Here is a 12,500-nt window from a genome sequence, read left to right as displayed (position 1 = left end):
ACCTGGCAGTACAGCTGCCTGTCACTCCCTCTTACTCGCTCTCTCTGTCATTCCTGAGTGTCTCTCTAAACTCACTCTCCCTCACACCCTCCCGCTGTAACTGTTGTTAAAGCCTCTGCAAGACTCTGAATGTGTTCCAAATGAAATTGCAGAGGCAGCACCGTAACATATCTATCAAGGTTCACCGGCATCGCAGGGATAAAGAGAGCTTCTTACTAAATCACATTAGCCTCATCGATTTCTGCGTCTGCTCCACGACTTTTTGTCTCTTTCACCAAATGAGGTTTTAACTCCTGGTTGGCCACAGCATTACGTAATGTATTACTGTTGACACACAGTAATAGTACTTTACTGTAAAGCAAGAACAGCTTGCAGCCTGGGTTCTTCATGCTTGTGTTTTTTTTAATTGATTTGGTTTTTAAAAAGATTATAGTGTTTTAGTTTACTCTCTTTGGAGTTGCAGGTGTGTAACTACAAGGATGAGATTTTTATTGTTTTACTGGAATTGAAGTTTGAGACTTTGAGGGACTGCTGTGACTTTACAAGAGTTTTATAGCCGCTGCTTCTTAAAGGTCCCATGGCATGAAAATTTAGCTTAATGAGGTTTTTAACATGAATTAACATTAACATTAGTTCCCCCAGCCTGCCTATGGTCCCCAGTGGCTAGAAATGGCGATAAGTGTAAACCGTGCCCTGGGTATCGTGCTCTGCCTTTGAGAAAATAAAAAGTCAGATGGGCTGATCTGGAATCTCATAAGGGTTACCTCCCCTTTCTCTGCTTTGCCCGCCCAGAGAATTTGGCCCACCCATGAGAGAGAGACATCATGGCTTTCAAACAAGCAAAGTGGCAGTTGGTCAAGGCCACACCCCCACCCTCCACCTTGCCCCCCCTCGTTAAAAGTTACAGACTCAGAAATGGTACTTACTAAGGAAAGCTCATTGTGGGACTGGCTCTAGTGGCTGTAATTCTGAACCAAGGCTGAATTTTGGGCAATAGACTTCAGATATGGTATTAGAGGACCACTAAGGTCTATATAAAAGCATCCAAAGAGCACCATGTCATGGGACCTTTAAAAGCAACAAACACGCAGAGACACACAGGAGCTGCCTCTAGGGGTCAGAGGTTTATTCACTGTGTGATGGTTGAGGGGATTATAGATGGTGTTATGTTGATTTTTGGGTGAAATTAGGCTTTGAGGATTTGGTACAGTTGAAAGTACAGTACACAGGGGCTGTCTTTATCCCTTTTTTGTCTCTTACCTTGCATCATCCGCCTGTGTGAGTCATTTTCCGTGTATACTAATACATGTGTCTGCACATGTGGTGATAATTTCACTGATGGGAGATTCCGACACTTCAGGAAGCATTGAGTTACAGATTTGATAATGACAGATGTTCAAGTTTTGCTGTAGTCAGCCGTATCTCTGAGCAACCTCGCTGCGCTATTCCCAGTGATGTAGAAATCAATGGGAGTGTAAACGATAGGTGTTCTGTATTGACAAACCAGCCAGGCCAGTAGTACCCAGCTGATCCTGTGAACCAATTATCCCATGTACATCACTAATAACTATCACTGAGATGAGTTGTTTTGTTTTCAGCTGAAACATTACAAAAGTAAACCATAAAAGTTCAGGATCTCTCCGTTCATGGGTTCAGCTCTGAGTGTGCATTGCTCTTTAGGCACACATCCATTTATTCTTAAAGGTTCAGTGTGTAACGTGTTTAGTTGTTCATTATCAAAGTTGGTGATGCCCATTCACAAACTTCATTATTATTAACCACCACCGTCAATTTCAAGTATTCCTATTGGCTTGAAATTTTACAATACCGTTTACATGAACTGGGGTAGACACTCCATATTCATGCGCTATCTTGAAATATATTAGCCGTTAGGGGACATACAGGATATACTGCTCAACCTTTTTATGTTTTTGCTGGAACACAATAAACTCACAGGTGCTGCAAATCTGCTAATGGTTATCGTCGCTTCCTGGCCCCGGCAAGTTTAAAAATGGGAACATGGAGGACACACTTATTAAAAATCCAAATTTTCACACACGTATTAAAAATCCAAACTTCTTCTTTGCCCAGAAAAAGAAAAAAAGATATTAAAAAGAGCAAAAGACCGGCTTTTTGAAGCATGAAGGCTACCGTAGCTGTAATACGTACTTGGAAGTGTGTGGCGCGAGACAGTTGATTGTGATATATGATCTCAACGCTAGATGAGAGAAATTCCTACACATTGGACCTTTAAGACTATAGTTTAAAATCCATTAATAAAATAAAATAAAATGTTCTTCCGCTGTTCATTTGTGTCAGTTTAATGAGTTTCTGATATTCTTAGAGCTTGTTTCAACCCTAGTGTAATCGGCCAGAAGTACCTGCCATCTTGTTAGGTGAATAATACAGTATGTGACAGTTGGAAACGACCTGTGCATCATCATGTCTTAATAATTAGTATGTGTTTTTTCCTCATAATTGAAGCTTCTCTGAATTCTATTTTTACCTGAAATTCTATTGTAATTGTTGCAACGTATAGTTTAAAGAGCACAATGGAGGACAGAGTGGTTGTCTAGCAAGTAAAGCAGTGACATTGTGTTCAAACAGAAGAAGTAACAAGGATATTAGGTGACATTTCCATTGATACCTAAAACATCATCAAAACACGATAAATCCAAATCATAAAAACTGAAAAGTGACGTTGTAAAAGATTACCCATACAGAAGAAATAATCGCAAAAAAATGCAGATGCACATGCAGATGCACTCAGGCCATGAATTGTCATATTAAATTGGGTCTGAAAATTGACGGTCTGACAGTCATGTTCACATGCATGAGTAGGTCCAGCACAGATATTGACACTGTTGTGTGTCCGTGTGTGTGCAGATAGAAACAAAGGGAGAGGTGTATGTCCATATTTAGTTATATGTAACCACTACAATGTCTTCTCTTTAATTATTTTCCTCACGTAGAGCATATGTATGTAATTCCCATAATGAAACATATCAAACAGTTGATCTACACGGCCCAGGTCTTAATTCCTAGCTCTATGTGTAGCTCCTCTCTTGCACTGACATCCCCTCCCCCTTTCCTGCTGCTACTACTTCCAGCTCCTTGCCATCATCTTTCCCCCATCATTTGATCATCTTCTCCTGGCTCAACCCCTTTATAGCTCCCCCTCTCCCCTCCATTACCCTTCTCCAATAATGAGTCCCCACTGACATTTGTTCCCCCCTTTCCTCACCTGGTTCCCTATCCTCACACCCCTTCCCCTCTCATCACCTTGTTATACCTGACCCGCTCCTTTGGGGGGCTGGAGGATGGGGGATGAGAGCAGGCAGTTGGGATTGGGTGTAGAATCACTAAGTAGGAGGAAGATGTAGGTCTCAGCGTATGTCTTTATCAACCATGCTCTCGTTGTACAACATGGCAGGGGAGTGAACCAGAATAATTTTGCTGATGTTTTCTTAGTCTATGCAGTTTTTTTTTTCTTTCTAAAAAAGAAACCCGCCCAATAAAATGGTCTGCTTTGAATCATACCACTACACAGACATTCATTCATATTGTTTGTATTGAAAAACACACTGAAATAATGAATCAAGTGTCTGACAGAATGGGGTCAAATAGTCCTGCAAAAAATAGCTGTGCTGCCACTATGCAGATATCTAGTCATACTATATGGACTCCAGAATGTTTTAAAATTCACACAAGAAAAGACAAAATAATGAAAACGTAAAAACCTGATGGAGTAAAAAGAAAATACTGAGCGATAGATAACGTAACATCTTTCATTCGTCTCTGAGATTTAAAAACAACATGAAGAAATGTGTCAAGCTCTCTTATCCAAACAGATGAGACTATTAGAAATATTCTGGGTCACAGTCATTGAACATGCTCGCCTGTCATCGAGGTGATACTGCTGACTTAGTTTTCAAGTCGAGTGATCAAGCTTGTGAAACATTTGAAATCATCTCCTGTCAGAAAGTAGGCTGAAAGCCCCACATCGTATTCTAATTCTGCAACAGCTTCTGTAGACAAGTTATACAGTCAAAAATGTTTTTGCAAATATTAAATATCAACGTTTCTGCAAGGTTACTCTTGATTCTTTTCCTAACTTTCCTTTGCCATTAACCTAATTTCCTCAGGTGAGTGATGCTATAGTGCAGCCAGCGTTAACTTAAGTGATAATCAATCAACATTTGAAGACAGATTTTCTTTACTAAACTCATGTTACACACGTAATTAACCTCACACAGGTTCTGTAACAAACTTATTTTAACCCAAACCACAATCTTTTCCTAAACCTAACCAGGTATATTTGTTCACTAAACCTAACCATAACCCTGCAAGTTCAAAAATTACACCAAAGGGATTTATCCCGATTGTTAAACACATTCATTTGTGACAAGTTGGGAGTGGAAATGTGTTGCTGTCAGAAACACACACTTGCACAACACAGAAAAACAGACAAACAGTACATAGTATATCCAGTAGATGCCATGTTATGTTTTTGTTACGTAAAGGCCAAGTCAATTTCATGCATTCTTGTAACTAACATGGTGCTGGCATGTGTCAACAACCCAGATGAAGCTTTCTTCTTTGATCTGGGCTCATTTACCCGGGCAGTCGGTTTGACAAGTCTGTCTTATTGCTGTGTTACCCCTTATTACCAGAAGACTGTTCCATGTGAATACTACATATGCCATGCATTTGCATACATAAAGAGATAGTCTCAGGGTTAATACTTTCCATATAACGTCTGCATTTTCAGATGACAGGTATGTCTATGCTCAATAGTTGTGTTTGTTTGGAGTGTGAGACGTGTGAGAGACAGAACAAGAGAAAGAGAGACAGGGAGACAGGGAGAGAGAAAGTGTGTTATTGTCAATAAAGTCTAAATTGAGGCAGGAGTGCTGTGGGTGTTACAGTTCTAAAGAGACGGAGAACACAACTAACTAGGTCATTTTATCTCTCTACACACACACACACACACACACACACACACACACACACACACACACACACACACACACACACACACACACACACACACACACACAGAGTGTACCTTTAATACTGCAGGATGAAGTAGATTTAGACTCTCTCAGCCTTCTCCTTTATACAGCCCTCTTTAGAGCTACTAGAATGAAGTCTCTACATCTCCTCCAAGCTAATCATTTTTGAAAGAACCCTCTTTCCATGGGTGGCAGTGGCACCAAAGTGGGCAAAATGGCCTCGTGCCGGGAAGGTTGCAAGTTGGACACCAACGACTGACTGGGAACAGAGAACGTTAGCGTCTGTCACTGTCCCATTACCTCTGCAGTGACTGTTGAGTTTCTGCCGAGAGACTGGTTGGGCAGCTGCCCCGTGTGAATGTGTGAAACTGTACGTGGAGTGTGCCATTTGTGGGATGAAATCATGCACGCTCACAAAAACCTTTCCCTGAAATTTGGTAATGAGTTTCTGGAGAAATTGGTAAGATGCGGTGCCAGTTAGAAATGGAGACAGACAGTTGGAGGATTCCCCGCCTCGTACGTGGACCAATGCCCAAGCTCTTGTAAGTTTGTCCTCAGTGACCATGGCCAGAACAGAGAGTGCTCAATGTTACTAATGGTGTCCTTACACGCTTCTCATTTCCAGGCCATAGTCACAGATTCAATTATTTGTCCAACAACGGCTCTGAACACTAGCATGACTCAATCTGGAGCAGTCACCAGTATGAGTGATGTGAATATGAATTAATCTGTTTAAGGGAAGAGTTTATTCCCTTGATTTGGTTTATAGGGGGACACGTTACCAGACATCGAAGCGCTCACTTTACACTATCGAGATATGTCTTATTTTTTTATAGACTAACAATGAAAACCTACTGCTTCTATAATGTTTTCTCCTAAAAGGTTGCTCCATTTACCTCACCCTTATTATGTTTGGACCCCCTTATTATCTTATGTGGAAAAAAACCCTGTTTACATGTTTATGATTGAATTGTTAATGCATGACGTACATGTGTAGGTTATTGTCCCTCCATAGAGAGGTCAGAAGTCATAGCGTCGGGTACAATGCAGCAGTTCTGGAGGTGGTAAGCAGACATACCGCTTTCAAGAGTGTGTGCACATATTTCCTGGATGAAGAGGGATTCATGGTTAAAGGGAGTTTTTTATTAAAGGATATCACTGTGTTGATTAGTGTAGAGCCATCAAACCTCAAAAAAATCTCATCAAACTTTCTGTGTTAGTATGAGGGTCTGTAATGAGGGTGTACTTATCTCTGTTGACCACTAGAGGCTCTCTATTACTCACATATACAGCACAGTCCACTCCACTGTGGTACATGCAGCACACTGCTGATGCACGAGTTTAAAAGTAGTTCATTATCATATTTAAACTTCCGGGCTCTCAGCTGTGCCCTGCTTTAATGTTAGTGTTAATTTATTATGCCTTAGATCTATGCTGAATCATAACGGAAGGGCACTACAGACAATGCAAATGGAACACACTCACACACTCGCACACACACACATGCAAATAGGAAGACACAAACACACACACACACACACACACAGACACACACACACACACACATACACACACACACAAGCACGTCTATGTGTAAGAAATATGATATTTAGGTATCTGAATGGTGCACAGAAACAATTAGGTATGCCACTAACTCTAGCAGCTCAGGGAAATAGATTAGGTTATACGTCATATCTTTTAATACATTTTAGAAAAGCAGGGCAGCCAACTATCCCAAAAATACCAAGACGCATTCTTTTCAGATTAAAACACCTTTCACACCTCACAAATCTTTACCCTTTTCCTTGTTCATTGTTACTGATTTTATTACTGTAACATTAGCTTTTGCCAAAAGATAGAACTCTACCTCTGGAGTATAGTTATGTAGTACTGCAGTTTCAGACAGTATTGTGAGTTTGTTTAGCTACCAAGGCAGGGAGGAAATAACTTTCAGGGAAATTATATAGAGATAGAAATGAAAAATGAAGCTAATTTGCTAATGATAGAAAATGCCTTCCCAATTATTTAGTAATGTGTACATAAAAAAAAAACATATCTGATGCCAAAAGTTGGTAGTCAATAGGGGAGGTTTAGATTCTCTCCCTTAAGTGATTGTAAGTGAATTACAAAAAGACTCTGCCGTCTGCCAAACATTTTTCTTTAAGTACTAAAGTGCAGCACAGACACATTCTCTCACTGATCCTTCAGTATTTGGAGTCAAATCATACGCAACCCTCCTCTTTGATTCCCCAGATCGTTTAACTTAATCCATGTCTTCAAATCATGACTCTTTCTTAGCAGGTTTAAGAGTTTGTCATTAAATGGAGCTCTGAAGTGATTGTGTATTGACCTTTAACCCACCTGTCTGGCTCTTAGATGTGGTTACTACATGCATCGACCTGGATCCACTCACCTTAAATACAAGTTTCATTGTTGCTTGTTGAACCATTATACCTATGGCCCTTGTGCCGTTGGATGTTGTTAAGATTTTCTCACATGGGGGAATTCAGTTGTGCGCTCGTTTGGAGGTTCTGTGTGGATATCTGTAGCCTTTGTAAAGAAGCCTGCATTTGTAGAATTGTATGTCTTTAAGACATTTCATATTTATCTCAGTGGGTCAGCTCCAGGAAGGTGAGGGGTGTAATTGGTGTGCATTGCTTTCTGCCACAGTGTTTTTTTTATATTACAACTTGGACTCTTTTACTTTTACAATAGTAAAACCATTTTGTTTTCAAATCGTACACTAACCACAATATAGTCACAGATCCTTTATTGATTCCTGCCTCTCTTTAACATACCATACAAAAGCTGAATGTAATTTAATATTGTATATAGAAGAGTTGCATTACTCATAGGCTGCTTGTCAAAACAAAGCCCATTTGAGTTGTAACTTAAGCCAAGCATGATGGACTCATCTGTGCTTTCTGCTTGTTTACCATCTCAGTAGTTTGTACCAGTTATCTTCCCGGTGGTTTACTTTGAATCTTAAATCTTTTGAGGGTTACCACCACTTTTGCGGATGTAAATTCTTGTTTTTTTCAGTCAAAATGCTCTGCATGTGCATTTTGTTTCCAGTCAATTGAACTCTGATTCAGTTAGCCAGCCAATCAATGTCAATCAAGCATGCACTGAATGGATTCTGAACAGCACACTTTGAAGAGTGGAATAAGCTTCCCAGAGGCTGCTATAGTCACATCAGCATCCCCACGGTGTAGTCTCAGGTGATGCTAGATTTCAGGAAACACCCAGGATCCGTGGCTCTGCAGTGCTCCTGCTAAGGCAGTTCCAAAATGGGTATCAGTTGTCATCTATGTATTGTCGATGTTTATAGCTGTGTTAGGCTGTCTGCGTGTGTGTTAGAGCAGATTATGCGACCCAGCGATTTGTACTTTTTATCGGAACACTTGGAGCTTGTGTCTGTGTGTGTTTTATGAGATAACGTGTTTGATGCACGCTCTCCCTGGCAGGACTGTACATCTTTGAAGCTTGTGTGTGTGTGTGTGTGTGTATGTGTGTATTTTCTGCATGTCTTTGTCTCATGTGTGTGAGAAAATGACAGAGAGAGAGAGAGAGAGATTGTGGGTGCAACTGCGTTTGTTGCGCTGCTCTCTGCCGCTGTGCTTAGAATGCTGATGTGTCACGCTGCAGCACTGCCCCACTTATCCAGCTAACCTCTCTTCCCTCCCTCCTTGCCTTCCTTCTTCCCCTTGCTCTCTCTTTTATTCCTTTCCTTTTCCCATCATCCTGTCTTTGATCCTCTGCATCCCTTACCATCCATTCCTGCTTATCCTCTACTCTCTTTCTGTTCTTTCTCTTGAGCCGCACAGTCACACCACCTCTTTTAAATTTTACTTTCATCAGCCTTTCCACTTCCTTCTTTTTCTAGCATTTTTTATGGCTGCTTTGAGTCTGTGTTAACGTGTGTGTGTTTACATGTTCTTACGTGGTTGTGTGTGTGTGGTGTGTGTATGGTGTGTGTGGGTGTGTCTGTGTGTGTTATGTTGGGTGTCACCGACTTGTTTACAGATAATGACGATGCAGCAAAAAAGCACACCGGCCCTCGACCAACCGCTGTGCCTGTCTTTTTCTCTCTCCCTCACACACACGCACAATTGCACCACCACCACCCCCCAACAAACACACACACACACACACACTCTCACACACACACGCACTAACACACATACAGATACCGACACACACAACGCCTCTGTTCTTATCAACCAATCACATCAACCCCATCCACTTGCATTAGCTAGCTCTGAGAAGAGCTACAGCCTGTGACAGCCGCAGCCCTCGGCAACCCACATATGTCCATGCCAGAAAGTGGAGGCTAGCGCTGCAAAGCTGTCTCTGCGTTGGCAGCATCTGTCCCTCTGCCAAGCAGAGCCGGGTCCCTGATAATGAAATCTGACCACTGTATCTTATGAAGTAAATACAAAAAATAATGTGCTAATGAAGATTATGTCCTACAATGGCTGTAATTTGTGCTGAAATATTGTCAGTGAACATCTGCCTCTGGTCACATAGCCATGGAGTCATGGCTATGTGATAATGAATTTATTAGATAGGATAAGGAGCCCTGATAGACTAGAAGATATTCAGTTTGATAGCTTCAGTATTGCATAGAATCTGCAGTGTGACTGGTGAGGATATGAAAGGATCCACCAACAGATGAATGAGACTGTAACCACTACTGGCAACACAACCATGAATAACCCACGCAGCCAAGATAAAGATCTTTAGTAGGCATTTTACACAAGGTTACTGGAATTTGGATTTTTGCATGAATTTTCACTTATCAGCGCTTCCAACCCTGCACCAGAGAGCTTTCCATGCCAAATAGGTGAATGAAAAAGTCTAAATCACAAAATATGTCACATATAGACGACCACAACCATAATATTATAAACAAAATAACAGTGACATCTGTTGGTTTTGATTAAATAAGAACTTCTCCTCTTGAGACACACATATTCCACAAATGCATCTGCATTTGTTAATGAGGTTGCGCTGTGGCCTTTTGAGAACTTCAGGTACAGAGTCTTGCTCAAGGGCTCCTCAGCTCGCTGATTCAGCAACAATCACTCTCCAGTCAGCAAGAACGGACCGTTTCTTCTGCATGGAGCTTCTATGTTAGATAACAGAAACCGTAAAGAATAGAACATAATAGTCGTTGGAAGTATCCATCCATTCATTCATTTGTTTTCTGCTAGTGTCTTGGTTGAGTTTGTGGTATTTCCAGGTCAGATGGGATATGTATTCCCTCCGATGTATTCTAGGTTACCCTGGGGTCTCTTACCAGCTGGATGTCTCCTTAACACCTCCCCCAAGGATGCATCTTAAGCGGATGCTGCTCCTGTTCTTTGTGAAACTCATATACAAATTCACTATCTTCGTGGCAGCAGATTTCCCTTTTTTGTCATCTTCATCCATTCAGATGTACTGTAGGATAACTCAGCAATACTAGTGCTTCAGGCTGGAAGGATGCCTGTGGTCCAGACAGTAATTTCATATGGATTTCCTTCAGTTGTTCGGATACATCTGACTGGTTTCTGTCTTTCTGAAACACTTGAACTCCTTTGCTTTGGACATAAAACAGTGAAAGGAAGAGAGCAAGAGGGAGGAAGTTGTTGATGTCCAGGCAATTTAGTCTGATTTTAAACACCTATCCACACCCATGAGACCTACCTGCTCACATAGACACATCTTGCTTTTTTTAATCTGCCTGACAAAATGGCCAAACAGGATATGTGTGCACAAGATACTTATCACAAAACAAAAGGAAATTGTGTTTTATTTCGGGCTGGAACATTCCACCAATAGAGACGGAATCGCCTTCCTGTTGCAAGGCTGCATAGCTGAGGATCCTAGTCTCCTGGATACGTGTGTTAGATACGCTTGTGAGTATGTGTTTGCACGGGGCATGTGTGTCAAAGCTGTATTTGAAAATGAGGTGAATTTACGAACATCATAAGTTCAAAGCATGGGAATGAAAAACACACACACATGCACACACACAGACACACAAACACACACAAAGATTCTTGCTCCTCCATCAGGTTGTTTCCTGGTGGCAAAGGCACTGTTCCGGGAGAGATGTGTAATCCCCTCTAAGGGTGTGTTTAGTTGGTTCAAGAGTGTGTTGTGTTTTCCCGAGTGTGTGTGTGTGTGTGTGTTGTGGTTGCTCCCAGAGTGAGTGTAGCATGTTAAGTAATTATTCAAACAATAAAGCCTGCCTCTTTTGTCTTTCCCACTCAGCAGAGGATTTTGTGTGTGTGGATGTGTGTTTGTGGGCCAGTGTTTTCCATTTGACTGAAACTTGAGCACTAATGATGGGTGCTTTGAAAATATAAGTACTGATACTGCGATAGCTCTGTCTTATTGCAAAGGGTTACAATATTAAATAAAAAATAATCCTTCCCTCCTCTGTGTTTTGCACAAACAAACCAAAATGTTCCTCCATTTACTGCTCCTAAACCATGGCATTATTGCCACTTAATGTCTTCAAAGTGATAAGCTTTCCCAGTGCATTTTATGCCTTCCAATTACCCGCTTAACCTACAAAACACTCACACAATAACCTCGTCAAGAATATGAAATTGTGACGATGAATGTGACAAAGCACGAATTCTTGGAGTGTTAACACAGCCCCTTATTGCCAAAGTGAGAAGCACTCTAATTAAATGTATTATCTCATAACCAGACTTATGTAAACTGTGTTTTTTTTTACACAGATGTTTTGACATGTCATAGTAGGAAATGAGTGGGTGTAACTAAGCACATCAATTATCTATATGTCATGTCCTCAACGGAATCAATCAATATTGATATTATGTTATATTTGTACTGGCACATGAAGGTGTAGGCGCTTTAAAATTGTAACACAATCTTTGACAATACATGCAAAGTTTCTGTTTATAAAAAGTATTGGATAGTAGTCATTGAGACAGTAATATGTAGCCATGACCACAAGGAAAATTATTGTTTATATGTTTTTATCTCCACCCACCCCCCTCTTTTTCAATGGTGGTATCTAAAACTAAAGTTTGGTTTGATGTTACCTTGTAAATATAAGGTTCAGATTATGTCTTTACAGTAGACTGAAAATATGTTTGAAGGGAAAGTTCCAGGTGGTTGCGACGTCCTTCCACTATGTGCTCCCAGTGAATACAGCATGAAGCTTCGTAACTTTAAAGTATTTGTGAGGAAGGAGTAGAGTCACTTTGCCTTTGACCTGGTTATGAAGGTACGTAAGGGAATGAAGATGGAGAGGGAGAAACCTGAAGTAGAAAAGCCTTGGTGACATAGGAGGGGAATGAGAGGAATGAATCATGGAAGCAGTCACAAACAGATTTGTTGCTGTTTGGAGATTACTGTTCTTTTTCTGCTGAGAAAACAAGACAACACACTGTAAAACCTGATGAGTTAGTTCAACTCAAACCGTTTGAGGAAACCGATTGCCTTGAATCATTTAAGTTTATT

General features: G+C 40.8%; 1 protein-coding gene across 1 annotated transcript in view; it reads left to right on the top strand.

Annotated features, from left to right (window-relative positions):
• grin2aa (glutamate receptor, ionotropic, N-methyl D-aspartate 2A, a) overlaps nt 1-12,500 on the top strand; it is a 138,301-nt gene that overhangs the window by 43,406 nt on the left and 82,395 nt on the right. The window lies entirely within an intron of this gene.

The sequence above is a fragment of the Etheostoma cragini genome, chromosome 15, assembly GCF_013103735.1.
Source record: "Etheostoma cragini isolate CJK2018 chromosome 15, CSU_Ecrag_1.0, whole genome shotgun sequence".
Classification (NCBI taxonomy): Eukaryota; Metazoa; Chordata; class Actinopteri; order Perciformes; family Percidae; genus Etheostoma; species Etheostoma cragini.
Note: the sequence above shows the minus strand (reverse complement) of the source record. Positions and strands in the feature narration are given on the sequence as shown.